This window comes from Primulina tabacum, chromosome 4 (assembly GCF_025594145.1).
Source record: "Primulina tabacum isolate GXHZ01 chromosome 4, ASM2559414v2, whole genome shotgun sequence".
In the NCBI taxonomy this organism is placed as follows: domain Eukaryota; kingdom Viridiplantae; phylum Streptophyta; class Magnoliopsida; order Lamiales; family Gesneriaceae; genus Primulina; species Primulina tabacum.
In genome coordinates this window covers 39,327,790-39,346,479 of record NC_134553.1, presented here as the reverse complement: position 1 = coordinate 39,346,479, position 18,690 = coordinate 39,327,790, and positions in this window count along the sequence as shown.

The following is an 18,690-nucleotide window of genomic DNA, read 5'->3' as shown; positions in this document are numbered from 1 at the left end:
TGCGGTCTCCAGTTCAACATCTGCCATGAGACATTGGACCTTCTCGTCATAAATCTCGCTAGTTGAGGTTTTTGAAAAAGATGGATATGAATCTTAGTTTTCCCACTTGATTTTGTTATCCTCAGCAACATGCACCTTTTGATCAATTTTATTCTTGAATGATTTCTTCTCATATCTGGATTTCCTCTTCTCATAATACTTTTTGTCATCATTCATGGGCCTTCTACAATTTGAAATTAAAAAATTACCCTTCTTTCCATAGTTAAAACAGGCTTTATTATCATAATCTTGATCTTTTTTATGGCAGTAATTGAATTTATATTGGTTCTTTCTCATAAATTTACCAAATTTCTTAAAAAATAAATACATTTCTTCATTGTTTATTTGATCAGCAGACCTTCCATTGGAAGATTGTTTCACCAGTAGTTGAAGTTGGAGTTGTGAAGATTAGAGCTTTGGTGGGTTGATGAATGAAGGGTTCTTCTTGTGTCCTGACCCCTACTCGAACTTGTACTCTTTGAGGTTTGCAAATAGGTCATGCAGCTCGAGTTTGTTGAAATCTTTGGATTCCCGCATTACTATAGTCTTTGTATCTCATTCTCTTGGAAGAGCTCTCATTGCTTTCAATGCAACCTCTCTGTTGCTGTACTCCTTCCCAAGAGCGGCTAGCTCAATCACAATGCTGATAAGCCACTCATCGAACTCACTCATGGTCTCTACAGCCTTCATCTTTATATTGTCAAACTTTTGAATGGCCAAGGTCAGCTTGTTTACTTTAGCTTGATCATTACCTTTACAAAGTTGGGTTAGTTTCCCCCAAATTTCATAGGCAGTAGAACCTGTTTAATATTAAACATTTTTTATCAAGATTCTTATAAAGGATATCATTGACCATATTATTGAGTTTGGCTTTTATTTTCTTATGTTGTCTATTCCAAACAGCGCTTTTCCACCATCTATGGAGCATCCTCAGATACTGCTACTGCTGTATTAACTTTTAGAATCTTCAATTGACCGCAATGATGACATACCACATGTCATCATCTTGTGCAGTCAAGTGTGCATGCATACATATCTTCCAATCATCATATTATTCTTTGAGAACATCATAATGTTATAAAAGATGCCATGATGAACATATGAGTATCGAAGCTTAAAAAAACTTTAAGTACGAAAATGGTCTGATTAGACTAATGATAAAGTATACATATTTATCGCAAGTAGCAGTTTAACAACAACAGTTAGAAATAATCAAACAAAATAAAATGCGTAAGTGAATGAGAAAGTATTTTATAGATTTTCGGAGATGAATGCTCCTACTTTACCCTTTTTTTCACTTAGAAAGGAATCCACTAAAAGGCTTTGATTTTACAACTTTTTGTAATAACATATTTCAAATAGGACTTATCACTGTCTTAGTGAACACTTATCAATTTCTAGATGTTTAAGAACCATTGGTTCACCAGTGAAAACTACACAATCCAACAGTTAGCTTTGATATCTTGAGTTGGTATGTAGAGTAGCACATAAATATCCTTAGATGGATAGCTTGAGAGTGTTCGAAGATCTTGAATTAATGCATATTTTGAAAATATAATCTTAAAATCATTTTTTTTGTTTTTTTCTTCTGTCTTGAGTCTGCATATTTATAGTTGAAAAGCTCCAACGGTTGGAAATATTTTTCAATGATCATCTGTACTATCACCGACATAATCTTGTATCTTTCAATCATCATACATATAATTAAATGTTTATTTTAATGGTTTTTTGCTTTTGAGACTTTTAGTTCTTAGCTTTTGAAAAATCTGATAGACTTTATGTAGTTTGGGAAACATTCTATTATCGGAAGTTGGTAGGATACTGTGTATTAATAGTTTAACCGGTGGTCACTGAATGGTTGGAGTTAAAGTATCAACTTTGGTATACTAAATTCTGATCAGTCAAATAAATATAATTCTTGAATCACCTCTGATGCGAACACGGGTGGTCAAGCTCCAAGGAAAGCATGGGATCCGTTAGAGTTGCCAGAGGGACCAATCACGAGGGGACGTCTGAAGAAGTTCAAAGAAGCATTGAATTGGCTTATGAGCAATCAAGGAGGGCTTACGTGCAAGGAGAAAAGTGCCGAAGGGTTCGTGATGCATGGGAGTGAGTTCGGGAACCAAAGGAATATTATTCAAGCATATTTTTGAAGGACCGAGGCTGCACGGACCCGAGCACGGACCTGTACACGGGGTCCGTGTACATCACATCCGAGAAGAAGAAATCCAGAGTCTACACATACCCAAGCACGGACCCATACACGGGGTCCGTGTACTAGGCGGCTTGGCGAGAATATTTTCAGAAATTAGAGTTTTATTATTTGGCAACTAGATTTTGGGTATCTCTGATTATGTAAAACATAATGGACGAAAATTAACACATTATTTAGAACATTAGTTGATATTTTATCAAAGTTTTAGAGTTTTCTCTCAAAACATTCAAAGCCTCGCTTTGTTCTTCAGATCAAACTTATCAAAGTTTTAACATTGTGGCGTTTTTTCGATCGTCTTGTGCGGATTGTCATTGACTTGTTCTTTGAAGGTTCGTTCTAGCTTCGATTGTTTTCATCGTGATTCTTTATTACTAAACCTCGTAGTTTAGGGGTGAAAATCACACCATACTTGATTCAAAAGATCGGGACAACACAACACGATCCTTGTTCGTATTGGAATTGAGGGTGCGATTCGATTTTAATCGTGTTTGATTTTCATTCGCACGAGGGTTCACATCATTTGGTATCAGAGCTTAGGTTCATTGCATTCAAGTAAGTATCTTGTTCTTCAATTGTCAGATCTGTTTATTTCTCCGTTCGTTTCCAGATCTGTTTTAGTTTATCGTTCTTCGTCTTTTCGTGATTCTGTGATTCTCGAAAAAGGTTTGATCTTTATTTTTTTTTCTTGGTGATTTTCGAGATATAATCAGCCAAAAAAAAGAGTCCAAAAATTCACCATTATTTCTTTTTGATATCTTGCTCTATTTTCTTTAGAGAGTCATAATCAAGTGCCTCTCACAGTCAAATATATATATATATATATATATATATCTTCAAATTTCTTGTCTACGCAGTCCAAGTGAGTCGATCACAATTGTTCACAAGTTGAGCTTGATTGTTTGCTATACAAATACAAAGCTTGAGCACACTTTCGAGGATACTATCAAATTTGAGTGAAAATTACTTGAGTGCGAGTGTATTTTCTTTGGAGTGACTAGTGAGTATTTGTTGTGAGCAAAAAAAAAAAAAAAGAGTGACGAGCGACTTTCTTTGGAGTGATCGTGAGCATTTGGGTGAGGAATATTTTGTTTTCTACTAACATTTTCTTGTAGGTACAAATCTGAAATTTAAATGGAGAGGGAGGTAGGAGATAGTTCGAACCAAGGATTATCTAAGGTTCAAATGGAGGCGTTGTTTAGGCATTTTAGTAGGATGATGAGGAACGAATTGGAGCCCTTACATGAGAGGTTGGATAAACTTGAAGTTAGTACTAGTGGAGATAAGTCTAAATCTAAAAACTTGGGTAAAGAAGAAGAGGAAGAGTATGATTTGGGAGGAGACGAGGAGAGCCAAAACGAAAATTGGGGTAGGAATGGACGAGGTAGAGGATTTGGTAGAGGAAGAAGAGAAGCTGTACGGGGTAGATATGATGGGAATAGGGAGGATGGTAACATGGGTAGTATTAAGATGAAAATTCCTTCGTTCCATGGGAAATCTGACCGGGAGGCATACATAGAATGGGAAAAGATGGTAGAGTTCGTGTTTGAATGTGACCACTACTCCAAACAAAAGAAGGTTAGGTTGGTGGTGGTTGAATTTCTTGACTATGCTCTCATTTGGTGGGATCAATTAGTGACCACTAGGAGGAGATATAATGAGAGACCCATTGAAACTTGGGATGAGATGAAGAGGGTCATGAGGAAGAGGTTTGTGCCCAATCACTACTATAGGGAGATGTTTAAGAGGCTACAAACTTTGAGGCAAGGTTTGAAGAGTGTGGAGGACTACTATAAGGAGATGGAAGTAGTCATGATTGAGGAAGATAGTGAGGTGATGATGGCTCGTTTTCTTTGTGGTTTGAACAGGGAAATACAGGATCAAGTGGAGCTTAGGCACTACTTGGATCTAGACGAGATGGTGCAAATGGCCATAAAAGTGGAACAACTCCTCAAGAGGCGAGGAGTTGGCCGCACTAATCAAGCTGGGGATTCATCATCTTCTTGGCGATTAAATGTGGTGAAACGTGAGGAGAATAAGGTGGTGACCAAGCCCAAGGTTGAGACCAAACAAGAGGCGCCTAAACAAGGAGTGCAAGGTAAATCTGAAACTCCTCTTAATCGATCTAGAGATGTTAGATGTTTTAGGTGTCAAGGATTAGGTCATATTTCTAGTGAATGTCCTAATAAAAGGGTGATGATTTTAAATGATTATGGTGAGTATGAATCGCATAGTGAGGGTGAGGATGATGATGAGATACCTGCATTAGAGGATCCTAATGAGGGATATGAGGCGGTTGTAGGTGAAGCACTAGTGACTAGGCGAATCATGAGTGCCCAAGTCAAGGAGGAAGAGACTAACCAAAGAGAGAACTTGTTCCATACTAGATGTTTTGTAAATCAAAAAGTTTGCAATCTAATCATCGATGGGGGAAGTTGCACCAATGTGGCTAGTAGTGAGATGGTGGAGAAATTGGCTTTACCTATGTTAAAGCATCCTCAACCAAATAAGCTTCAATGGTTGAATGATTGTGCGGAAGTGAAGGTGAACAAACAAGTGTTGGTGTTTTTTTCTATTGGGAAGTATATTGATGAGGTCTTGTGTGACATGGTACCCATGCATGCTTGTCATATCTTGTTGGGTAGACCGTGGCAATATGATAGGCGAGTGACGCATGATGGGTTTAAGAATAGGTATTCCTTTGTTCTCAAGAAAGAATCTGTTGTTTTACTTCCATTGTCCCCAAAGCAAGTGTTGGAGAACCAATTGAAAAAAAAAGAAGAGAGATGAGACCGAAAAAAAGAGTGAACAAAAAAGTGAGATGGCCTTTGAAAATAAAAATGAAATGGCTGAAAAAAAGAGTGATCAAAAGTGTGAGATAGCCATACAAAACAAAAAAGAGAGAAAATAAAATGAGAGAAAAGAAAATGAGGGGAAAGAGGCCAGAAAGAAAACTTATATGGCCCAAAAGAGTGAGTTGAAGCAATTGATGCACACACATGAACCACTTGTGTTAATTGTTTATAAGAAGATCCTCCTTAACACAAGTGATATAGCCGGATCCCTTCCGAGCATTGTTGTTTCACTTTTGCAGGACTTTGAAGATGTATTTCTGGAGGAGTTGCCTCAAGGCTTACCACCATTGAGGGGAATCGAGCACCAAATCGATTTCGTGCCTGGGAGTGCATTGCCGAATCGTCCAGCTTATAGGAGCAATCCGGAGGAGATTAAGGAGCTTCAACGGCAGGTAAGTGAGTTATTAGATAGGGGTTTTGTGCGTGAGTCCATGTCACCTTGTGCTGTACCTGTTTTACTAGTTCCTAAGAAAGATGGCTCATGGCGTAAGTGTGTAGATTGTAGAGCAATATATAACATAACCATTAAGTATAGGCATCTCATACATATACTAGATGATATGTTAGATGAATTGCATGATGCTTGTATCTTTAGCAAAATTGATTTGAAGAGTGGTTATCACCAAATTAGGATGAGGGAAGGTGATGAGTGGAAAACTGCATTTAAAACCAAATATGGGTTATATGAGTGGATGGTCATACCTTTTGGCTTAACTAACGCTCCTAGCACCTTTATGAGGTTAATGAACCATGTCTTGCGTGTATACATAGGAAAATTTGTTGTTGTTTATTTTGATGATATCCTAGTATATAGCAAGGACTTGGATGAGCATGTTGGTCACTTGAAACTTGTGCTAATCACACTAAGGGCTGAAAATCTATATGCTAACTTAAAGAAATGTGATTTTTGTACAAGCAAACTTGTCTTTCTTGGTTTTGTGGTAAGCTCACAGGGGATACAAGTGGATGAAGACAAGGTAAGTGCTATTCGGGATTGGCCATCGCCTACTACTGTTGGTCAAGTCCGAAGTTTTCATGGACTTGCAAGCTTCTATAGGAGGTTTGTTAAGGATTTTAGCACACTGGCAGCACCGATGACGGCGGTAGTCAAGAAAAACGTTCCATTCCATTGGGGCGAGGAGCAAGAGAAGTCCTTTAATATTATCAAGCAAAAATTAATTAATGCTCCTTTACTTGTTTTACCTGATTTTGCTAATACTTTTGAAATTGAATGTGATGCTTCAGGTGTAGGTATTGGTGGAGTGTTGATGAAAGGAGGGCGGCCGGTGGCATACTTTAGTGAGAAGCTCAATGGAGCAGCGCTGAACTATCCTACGTATGACAAGGAGTTCTACGCACTCGTGAGGACCCTAGAGACGTGGTAGCACTACTTGAGGCCTAAGGAGTTTGTGATTCATACGGATCATGAGTCTCTAAAGCACCTTAAGGGTCAACAAAAGCTGAACAAGTGGCATGGCAAGTGGGTGGCATTCATAGAGACATTCCCCTACATAATCAAGTACAAACAAGGTAAGGAAAATGTAGTGGCCGACGCACTATCACGGAGGTACGTACTAATCTCTACCTTGGAGTCAAAAGTTTTGGGGTTTGAGCATGTAAAAGAGTTGTATGTGCTAGATGAGGACTTCAAGGGTGTATTTGAAACATGTATGCATGGTCCACATGACAAATTTTATTTGCATCATGGTTTCTTGTTTAAAGAAGATAGGTTGTGCATCCCTAGATCATCCATTCGTGAATTACTTGTTAGGGAGGCGCATGGGGGTGGTTTAATGGGACATTTTGGTGTGGCTAAGACTTTAAGTGCATTGCATGAACATTTCCATTGGCCACATATGAAGCGTGATGTTGAGAGTGTGTGTGAAAAGTGCATAACTTGTAGACAAGCTAAATCTAGAACACAACCACATGGATTGTATACACCACTTCCCGTCCCTAGTGAACCTAGGGTTGATATTTCTATGTACTTTGTTTTGGGGTTGCTTAGGACAAAGAAGGGGAGTGATTCTATATTTGTTGTTGTGGATAGATTTTCTAAGATGGCACATTTTATTGCTTGTCATAAGACTGATGATGCTTCTAACATTGCGGATTTATTCTTTAGAGAAGTCGTTAGGTTGCATGGTATGCCTAGGACTATCGTTTTTGATCGCGATGTTAAGTTTTTGGGTTATTTTTAGAAGACGTTGTGGGCTAAACTTGGCACAAAACTGTTGTTCTCTATTACTTGTCATCCTCAAACGGATGGACAAACTGAAGTTGTTAATAGAACATTAGGAACACTTTTGCGTGCTATACTTAAGAAGAACTTAAAGAATTGGGAAGATTGTTTGCCTTTTGTTGAGTTTGCTTATAATCGCAGTGTGCATTCTACTACAAATTATTCGCCATTAGAGATTGTGTATGGTTTTAATCCTTTAAATCCGTTGGATTTGATGTCTTTACCTGTGAGTGAAAGGTTAAACATGGATGGCAAAAAGAAGGCTGAATTTGTTAGGAGTTTGCATGAAAAGGTCAAGGCCAACATTGAGAAGAAAAATGAGCAATATGCCAAGCAAGCCAACAAGGGGAAAAAGAAGGTGATATTTGATAAAGGTGATTGGGTGTGGCTGGACTTGTGGAAGGAAAGGTTCCCCGAGAAGAGGCGCTCGAAACTAATACCTAGGGGAGATGGACCATTCCAAGTCCTTGAAAGGATCAATGACAACGCCTACAAACTCGATCTATCAGGTGAGTATAACGTAAGTTCTACTTTTAATGTTAGTGATTTGTCGTTGTTTGATGTAGGTGATGAACAAGATTTGAGGACAAATCCTTTTCAAGAAGGGGAGGATGATGCGAACACGGGTGGTCAAGCTTCAAGGAAAGCGTGGGATCCGTTAAGAGTTGCCAGAGGGACCAATCACGAGGGGACGTCTGAAGAAGTTCAAAGAAGCATTGAATAGGCTTATGAGCAATCAAGGAGGGCTTACGTGCAAGGAGCAAAGTGCCGAAGGGTTCGTGATGCATGGGAGTGAGTTCGGGAACCAAAGGAATATTATTCAAGCATACTTTTGAAGGACCGAGGCTGCACGGACCCGAGCACGGACCTGTACACGGGGTCCGTGTACATCACATCGGAGAAGAAGAAATCCAGAGTCTACACGGACCCAAGCACGGACCCGTACACGGGGTCCGTGTCCTATGTTTTCGGCAAAGATAGAGTCTACACGGACCCCCTTCCGGACCTCTACACGGGGTCCGTGTACTAGGCGGCTTGGCGAGAATATTTTCAGAAATTAGAGTTTTAATTTTTTGGCAACTAGATTTTGGGTATCTCTGATTATGTAAAACATAATGGACGAAAATTAACACATTATTCAGAACATTATTTGATATTTTATCAAAGTTTTAGAGTTTTCTCTCAAAACATTCAAAGCCTCGCTTTGTTCTTCAAATCAAACTTATCAAAGTTTTAACTTTGTGACGTTTGTCGATCGTCTTGTGCGGATTGTCATTGACTTGTTCTTTGAAGGTTCGTTCTAGCTTCGATTGTTTTCATTGATTCTTTATTACTAAACCTCGTAGTTTAGGGGTGAAAATCACACCATACTTGATTCAAAAGATCGGGACAACACAACACGATCCTTGTTCGTATTTGAATTGAGGGCGCGATTCGATTTTAATCGTGTTTGATTTTCATTCGCACGAGGGTTCACATCAACCTCATCGGCCCGTTCATAGAAAAATGATATTCTGAAGTTTTGCAGCCTGAAACAGTGATAATATATTGTGCAGCCTGAGTTGGTCCAACAGTCGGAAGTCCTGTAATACAAAAAAATTGACAGCTGGACTCCTGAACAACTCAATATTGTTATTTTCATACCAAAACTTAAGGTGATTTATATCCTAAGAAATTCAAACATCCATAATATTTAAACAACTGATTAATAATAAATAGAGAGATACATAACTATATATTAAAACTATACCCCATGTAAGGAAAATATTATTTAGAAAAGTTTTTTCAAGTTATTTGGAAAAACAAGTTATTTATTCATTTAATGAAATTTTCACACAATTGTTATTTAAAATAAAATTTAATAATTAAAATATAATATAGTGTATTTAAATTCAGAAAACAACAATATTATAAAATTCATAATATTAATATAATAAAAAATTGATAATTATTAGTGAAATTATTATTCAAAAAACAAAAAAAAAATATTACACTTAGATATGTTAAGAGACTAAAAGATTAAATATAATATATCTTGATCATCGTTTCTTATTAAATTCAGTCTCTAAAATCTAAAATCATGGATACACTCCTGATATACATATATAAATCAGTTTCGACGGATCCGTAACAATGAATTACTTATTTTATAAAAAAAAAAAATGAAGAGAATTACTATCTAATTTTGTTATTCGAACATGTAAAACAATTATATTTTGTTTAATTTGTCTTTCTTGGTTTCATTCGTACTAGCTTGCTTACGAAAAGAGTCGAGCTAAACATCGAATTAATCTATGCAAATTATTTATTTCATATTATTCAGAATCGAATATTGTCTCTTTTTTTATGCATGCATCGTAAAACAGTTTACAGTATGTTAACAATTTAATTTCACCTAATTTATAACTATTATTTATATTCATTGTTATGTAAAGTAATTTTACTCGATTAGTGATAAATTTATTTTGTTACACACATAAAATCCCTTGAGATTGTTATAGTTCCTGAAAACTATGATTGTACTTAATGGCATGTAATATTTAAAGATTACATTCAACAAGTTATCCTTAGTCAATGGCATGTAATAATTAATCGCCTAATCAAGTTCACGATGAGAGACTAGATTCCTTGTTCAGATCTTACTCGAGCTATTAAAAATTTTTTCATCGAGACTGGATCGCCGGACTTTCAAAGAACCTGTAGTGACGTGGTCGTGGAAGTGTTCGTGAAATTTTCTTGTGAAAATTCAAGGTGGCCGATTTTTCTATATGAATAGAGAGAAGATGTGCAAAAACTGTCTTATTTCATATAACTCTTAATGAAATATTTATAAACTTTAATTTCTAATCACATCGGGAGTCCTTCTCCTATTAGGATTCATAATTCTAATCCATTTAGGATTCTTATTTTCATTAATTAACTAAAACTCTCATGTTGTACATATTGTTGGGTGCAATAATTGTCCATGCTTGGTAGAACGATCGAACTGTCATGCTTGAGCTGCTGTGCTATTTAAAATATTTGAGTTGCATCATTACCACCTGCTATAGCTTTTGGTAAAGCGGTAAGCACTCGGTCTTACAATTGATATCAGATACAAGGTCACGGGTTCGATTCTCATTGATTGCAAGGAGTGCAATTATTGGGAGGAAGATTTTTTGGTGCAATAATTGTCCCCGATTGATAAAAGGATCGAACCGTGATGCTTGAGCTGCTGTACCGTTTAAAAGATTTGAGTTACACCATTACCACCAGCTATAACTTTTGGTAATGTGGTAAGCACTCGATCCTACACATATCATTCAAAGTCAACTCTTAATAATACATAACACATATATATATAGAGTAATACATCTATACATATATATACACATATGTGTATGCATAGACATATATGTAAAATTAAATAATCATAGAATTGATTACTTTATTTATTTACAATTAATAAAAAAATTTAAATAATGATTATTTAATTTTTTTTATTAATTGTAAATAAATAAATTAATCAATTCTAGACCATTCTAGAATATTTCATGAGAATCATGTACATATAGTAGTCACCATTACTAATAATATTTAATTATTAGATCCTAAATTTACTAAATAAATAATTGTGAATTCATTGTAACTCTGATCGACGATCAGATAGCGCCGATGTAATGATGGTGCAAATATTGTTCATATAATAAAAATTGAAAATTTCGAAAATCAAAATTTTCACTGATTCATTTTTTGCAGCTGTCATTTTTGTGAATTCTTTCACCAAACAGACAGTTCCACTCTATTCACTTAATTAATAGTTAAGCTGACTTCTATATATTCCATTATATGGAATTAACTTATAAACTCCTTTAAAGCAATATGTTTGATCTCCATCAAACTAAAGTCACCGAATTCAACTCCTTGAATTTTTGACTATCATAACGGTAATACATGAACCGATACTTATGTTACCCTCAATGCTTTAGGCATACAACTATCATGGATTCACAACTTCATGTGATTCAGAATCACATTTATTCTTATTCGAGCTTAGCATAATTAGCCTCATTCTTTTCATCAATCATTTGATCAAGAATCTTAGAATTCAGGTTTGATTGCTCCCATCAGATAATTGTAAGAGCGTCTAGTAGCATTGCCCCATGATTTCCTAAGTATCGATGATACTGCCTACGAGAAACTTAAGTTGTGTTTAGCGTACAGTACGGTCCCTTCAACTCATATATCTCGATCGAATGTGCAATAATTGGTATATCGAAAGTTGAATTTGCATTCGATAACAATGTGATGTATCTCTGAGTAATAATAGTGACATTGAATATTCAACAAAGAAAACAACTTTCCCAAAAACACATTTTTCTTGTTATGGCCAGAGGCTCTTTCACTATTAACTAATCAAATCACATAGGATATCTTCAACCGTAGACAAACGGTGAATCCCCAACTACAATGCATTTGATCCTACGTATTTTAAAACTACACCCAACCTCACCACCTGATGAACCTCAATGGAGTCGGAAAACGGATCAAAATACCTGCTAATACACAGATCCTCTTCGTTGTCCCGGGTCAAAGGGCTAATATTGTACAACGATAACCACAGATTATTCTACTCTGTAATTGATAACCAGTGGGAGTTGTTCAGGGTATCATCAAATTCTCACTCATCTGTATGAATGAAGATCTTCATGACCTTACCAATGAAACACGGAGTTTAAATCACATATGCAAGTCTCAAGCTCAAGCGACATTTATCTTTATCTATGCGGCTTGCATGATTATATAAATAAAGAAAGTGCTATAATTGGATAAAATCATAAAATATTATTAAAATAAATAATATTTTTACATAAGAGTCAATAAAAATTCAAGCCACAAGTTGGCTATCTGGGCACCTACTCTAACAATCTCCCAACTTGCCCTACAGCCAATTACCCGTAGATCTTAGACTCATTGCTTCACGGTGCTTCTCAAACAATGGTCCACGCAAGGGTTTTGTCAATGGATCGACAATGTTATCACATAGTCAACTCTCTACATTGATATGTCTCCTCGTCCCACAATCTCCTGGATTGTGTGGAACTTCCTCAGTATATATTTGGATCGCTGATGAGACCTTTGTTCCTTTGCTTAAGCAACAACACCGATGTTGTTACAGTAGATCGGGACTAGATCAACTATTTGAGGAATGACACCTAACTCTTGAACGAAATTCATCATCCAAACAACCTACTTTGTTGTAGCCGATGCAACTATGTATTCGTCCTCAATGGTTGAATCTGCTATAATGTCTTGCTAGGAACTCTTACAAGAGACAACACCACCGTTGACATTGGATAAAAATCCAGATTTTTGAGTTCAAATCATTCACATCTGAATGGAAGCTAGAATCAATATAGCATTTCAATTTTAATTATTCACTCCCGTAAACCAAGAAAAAATTCATTGTTCTTTTCAATTACTTAAGAATGTCCTTCACGGCTTTCCAATACAACGGGATTCTATTGATATCTGCTTGCAACACTTAGTGCAAATGCAATATCAGGTCGAGTAGATATATTTTCATACATTATACTACTTATAGCAGATGCATATGGAATTCGGCTCATGATTTCTATCTCATCCTCAGTTTTAGGACATATAGACTTGGATATAGTCACACCATAACACATTGCGAGATATCTGCTCTTAGACTCCTCCATATAAAATATTCTTAGTATGGTATCGTTATAAGTGGATTGGGTGAGCCTTAACATGCTCTGTTATCTATCCCTATAGATTTGTATTCATAATATGTAGGATACTTCACCCATATCATTCATGGAAAATTTACTAGCTAACCATATTTTAGTTGACTGCAACATCCCTACATCATTCTCAATGAGTAGTATGTCATCACTATAAAGTACTAGGAATGTCATTGTCCCACTAAAATTCTTATATACATGAAGTTCCTCAAGATTCTTGACAAAACCACTTATTTCCGACCATCCTAGGACCCCTGGAAAAGACCCTACAACTACAGGAAAATTCTTGCACCCTAGAGGACCGAACCCTAGTCACACTAACAAGCTAAACGCTCAACCCTGCACCTGACCGGCTTGGACCAGCCTTGCACCAGACCCCCTAGGATCTGACTGTACCCTCCCAAACCGACCTAGCCTAAGGAAACAGTCCCATGCATGTGAATCAATAGGTTCCTCAAGGAGTGCGCGATCTAGCCTTAACTCGTCCTAACATGCCATCAAGTTTCGATCTGCGCTTTGCCTCCCTACCATCCGACCAAGGACCATCCCCAGCCCTGAAATGGACCCCTCATGACCCAAACCAGCACCTGGAACAAGCCACACACGGCTGTTGTCCCCCCCCCCCCCCCCTCTACCCGATCTAGCCGATATGTGCAACATGTGACACAAACGATCGGCCCCCTTCCTCTAGCCCTGGCCCGAACTGAATTCTCCACTTGACACAATGAAAACCTACTGTAAATGAGTCCCACAGTGACTGTCCAGGCAGTCCCTTACCAGCAGTACACAAAAGCATGAGTTACATGCAAGGAAAACACATATTTCGTGTCAAAAGCTGTATACACTTTATACAACGTGCTAGATCGATGGTTCCTCATGCAAAAACATATAAACCAGCATATATTGATGTGAATGATGAGAAATGAGGTATAGGGCGTGTCTTTGCATTTATATGCTCGAAAACCTGAAGATATTTGCATAGAACGTGCATCAGAGAGGCGGGAACGATTTCTTTGAAAAAATCTTGAGAAAAACTAAGGGGGAAGTTGCTGGATTTTTGAAACTTGCTGTTGGAAAATGGAGAGGAGGAGCAGCCAACATTAGGGTAGGAGATAAGAGTTTTTGGATGGTGGGTTTAATTTAATAATTAGTGTATAATGGACATTTAATTAAAATTAAAGGGGTTAAGAGGATTTTAGGCCCATCAAGCCCAATAACACTCCCAAAAAATATTTCGTTTATGTACGGTGTTGAAAATATTGTCCGAGCTCTCAAAAAGTCCCATGGCTCGCTAAATTTTACGTAATGTTATAATTATAACCCGGCAAGTAAAATACTTCACTAAGGCCCATTTTCAAAATTCTCCCTTAATTACACCATTAAATAATTAGAAAAAATTATTTAATAGAACCATTTTCCTTAATTATCACTGGTTTCCGTTCCTCGTTCGAGCGCAAAACTAATAAAAGCCCTTATGTATCAAACTTTAATAAATCATGAATTAAAACACAAATTCATGAAACAAACATGCATTTAATGCATTAAATAATTTAACAAAATACATAAGAAATTTGACAACTTGCATGCATGCGATTCACGTGGACCTTCAATTTTTTTAGGACGTTACAATCTTCAAATCTTGATCTCCCTATAAATCTAATATTTACATTAAATTTTCATGGCACATTGACATACAAATTTAGGATGTGAGAACGGGTCATAAAACAGACTCACTTTAAATAATTATCAAATAATTAAAAATATAAGATGTAAAATATTCTAACATACATCTAGCAAATTGTTCATGACTCTCGATCATCATTTCATCTTTGAGTCATCATTTCATCTTATAATATCAAATATTATATTGAATCCATAATATCACATATTATCAGTAAATCACGTATCTTGTAAATTATTAATAACCTAAATTATTAATAACCATCATAATTAGATTTGTCAAATTGGGTCAATCCCGTTGGGTCAGCCCACCTCGTTATAAAAATTGAGTAGGTTGGGTTGATAAAATAGCAGTCCGTTTGGAGATGGGTCATCCCGTCTAACCCGAGGCCCAAGGTGGGTTGGGCTGGCTTGGCCATTTAGAGGCCCGCCAAAATGGGAGGCTAGCTCGTCTCGGCTGGCCAGCCCGTTTTGACACGTGTAGCCATAATTCATAAGTTAAACAAAAAACATTTATTTAACTTTGATTAATTAAATTTATTGTAAAACACTATTTATAATAAATAATTAAAATCTAATTCTAATTATTAATTTTGTTATAAAATTTCATTATTTAATCAAAATTTATTTTCGACGGTTAGTTGGATTAATTTTAATATAATATAAATTTTAAACGAAAAGTTTCGAAAAATCAGAAAAACGTCATGAGAATCCCAAAAAAAGTCCTTGTCGAGCAGGGCTGCCCGAAACCATCCCCGGCACCCTGCCCGTGCCCTTTTTTGCAATGTCTGAACAGTTCGAGAAGCGGTCCTCGCTGCCTAGCCCTGCCTGCCCCTTAGTTTTTTATTTAAAAAATGGTCTGGACAGACGTTGTAATGCCCGAGAATTAATCACTGTAATTAACGATGATTTATTTACAATTTTATGTGATTATAAAAGGATTAACCGAGACCCGATTTGAGATAACGCGTAAAAAGATGTATGTGCGAGGATGAGCTCTCGCGCATATGCGCGACCAGCCGAGCGCATATGCGCGAAATGTCCAGAGGACCTCGCGCATATGCGCGACCTGAATCCGCGCATGTGCGCGAGGGTGGCAGAGAGTTGGGCAGAAATTTGAGTACCTCGCGCATATGCGCCGAATGAAGGCGCGCATATGCGCGAGGCACTGTGCACATCACGCGCCGAGACATATGGTCTCGCGCATATGCGCCGGTAGATGTCGCGCATATGCGCGAGACGCGTTACATGTAGGATCGGCCATTTGCTTTACATGCGTGAAGGCAATATATATATATATATATATATATATATATATATATACAAACGTACGAAAATCCTTCATTTTTCCGAGAAAAGAGTCGAGAAAAGTCTCTGTGAAGTTGTGAAAAATCCTTACGCCTTTTGTGAAAAATCCGTCCGTCTGATTTTGAATCTGACTGCAGTACCGAGTTCCTAGCAACGTAGGCTACAACTGGACGTAAGTTTTACTACGTTTTGATATGATTTGAAATTATGATGTTGTCAGAATTGCATGGAATTCATATATGATGTTCTGGACAGGTTAGACATCATATAATCGAAGTCAGATTAAGAAACGGACTGATTATGGAATTGTTATGATTTTCTGATTATATTGATATGAAATCGGACAGATTTGGATTATGGATGGAGTATAGATTGTATCGGATATGAGTTATGATTTGTAATTGATGTCTGTTTATATGGTATTGACGGGGATACTGAGATTGTGCCGTTATACTGTGATTTGAATTAAATCCGGATTAATCAGATTCAATGTTGAATTGAGAATGGAATATTGATATTATGATTCTCAATATGTCGTTTCAGATTTACAGAGACAGTCTTGAGTTCAGAATTGATATTGCTTCAGACCGAGACTACAAACGAAAGGTATAAGTCAATGTGGTATCGGGAGATCGACTTAAGTCGGTTTAGACTTGAGTTTCCCTAAATCACATACTTTACTTTATTGCATTGATATTTGCATTGATTTGATTGATGTACTTGTTTTCTTGATTAATAGATAACAGGTATTAGACGAGTAATCTTGTGACAGAAGTGCCTGATAGTGGCGGGATCGCCACGGGCACATTGCACGATGTCACAAGATAGTGTATTGGCGATAGTGCCAAAGTCTGTCACCGGATGATTGGCTATCGATGTGGATAGAATTTGGGTTTCTTCTATTACTGTTGATCGATGTCGTATCGGTGTGGATAGAATTGGAGCTTCTTCTATTACTGGTGATCGATATTATATCGGTGTGGATAGAATTAGAGTTCCTTATATTACTTGTGATCGATATCATATCGGTGTGGATAGAATCAGACCTTTTTCTAATTCTGGTGATCGATACCTTATCGACGTTGATAGAACTGGAGTCTTTTCTATTACTGTTGGTCGATATAGGAATGCCAACTTCTGGAAACCGAGATCCCTAGACTAGGATTGAGTCTAGTCTAAATTGTGTAGCTACGAGTATTGTCGACAGTCTGATATTGATTATGTTTCAGATTTTGATACATATTGCTGTTACCTGTTACATGCTTTATATTTGTTTATATGATTGCATGTTTCGTTGATTTATACTGGGATTATATTCTCACCGGAATTATCCGGCTGTTGTCTTGTTTGTATGTGTACATGACAACAGGTGGGACAGGATCAGGGTCTAGGAGATGAGGAGAGATCGTGATAGAGTGGAGACTTCGGACTTTGATGTATATAGGGTTTTGGCACTTGATAATTAGATGTTGAACCTTAGTTTTTACTGATTTGTAGACGGTACAGGACTTGTACTTTATTTTATACTGAGTTGTATATTAGTTTGATTTCACTACATTCCGCATTAAAAAAGAAAAAAAAATTTATGACCCTAATTACTTGATTAGTAAATTGATCCTGATGACGATTAAGAACTGATTAGCGTCCGGGTCCCCACAGACGTCGATGTCCAAAACTTCAGGGTTTGCTTGCAGGCAGCCCTCGCGCATGCATGCTACTCGGAACAGTTCCGAGCAGCCGCGATAAATATATATTTATTTTCGAAAATATATTTTCAGGGGCTTTAATTTTCTGGAATTTCAAACGCGGTTAGAAATAAAATACTCAACACAAATTAAACAATAAAATTTGTGCGACTGAGAAAGAGCAACTCTGATAATGATGTTGGAGTATTGTTTTCCCGCATCCATGGCAAAACAAAAGTTTAAAATTTTAGTTTCAATGTTTGAAGCGTTTCTTGGTCTTCGTATGATTAAATCATCCATAGGGTGTTAAGGATTGTTTATTTTTGCGTATTTAATACTGGACACCAAACCGTACGAAATTAGTGGAGTTGGTCATTCTTGTCAATCCATACAAGTGATTCTTCCCCCTTTCATCGCCTAATCAAATCCACTACCAGAGACTGGATTCCTTGTTTAAATTGTACTAGAGATCTTAAATAATTTTGCGTCGAGACTGGATCGCCGAAGTTTCGGAGAACCTGTGGTCCTGAAATTTTTCTAGTGAAAATTCAAGATGGTCAATTTTTCTGTGTGGAGGAATTTTATATGCGAAAACTGTCTTATTTCACATAACTCTTAATGAAATATTTATAGACTTTAATACCTGATAATATTTGGAGTCATTCTCCTATTAGGATTCAGAATCCTAATCCTATTAGGATACCTGTTTTAATTAATAATTAAAATTCTAATGTTTCATTTATCATGCAAAGTCAACTCTTGATAATGCTTGATATATACATATACATTAATACGTCTATACATACATATACACATCTGTACATGTATAGACATATATGTAAAGTTAACTCATTATTTAATTTCTTTACTAATCGTTAATAAATTAATTAATCAATTCAAAATCTTTCTAGAATATTCCATG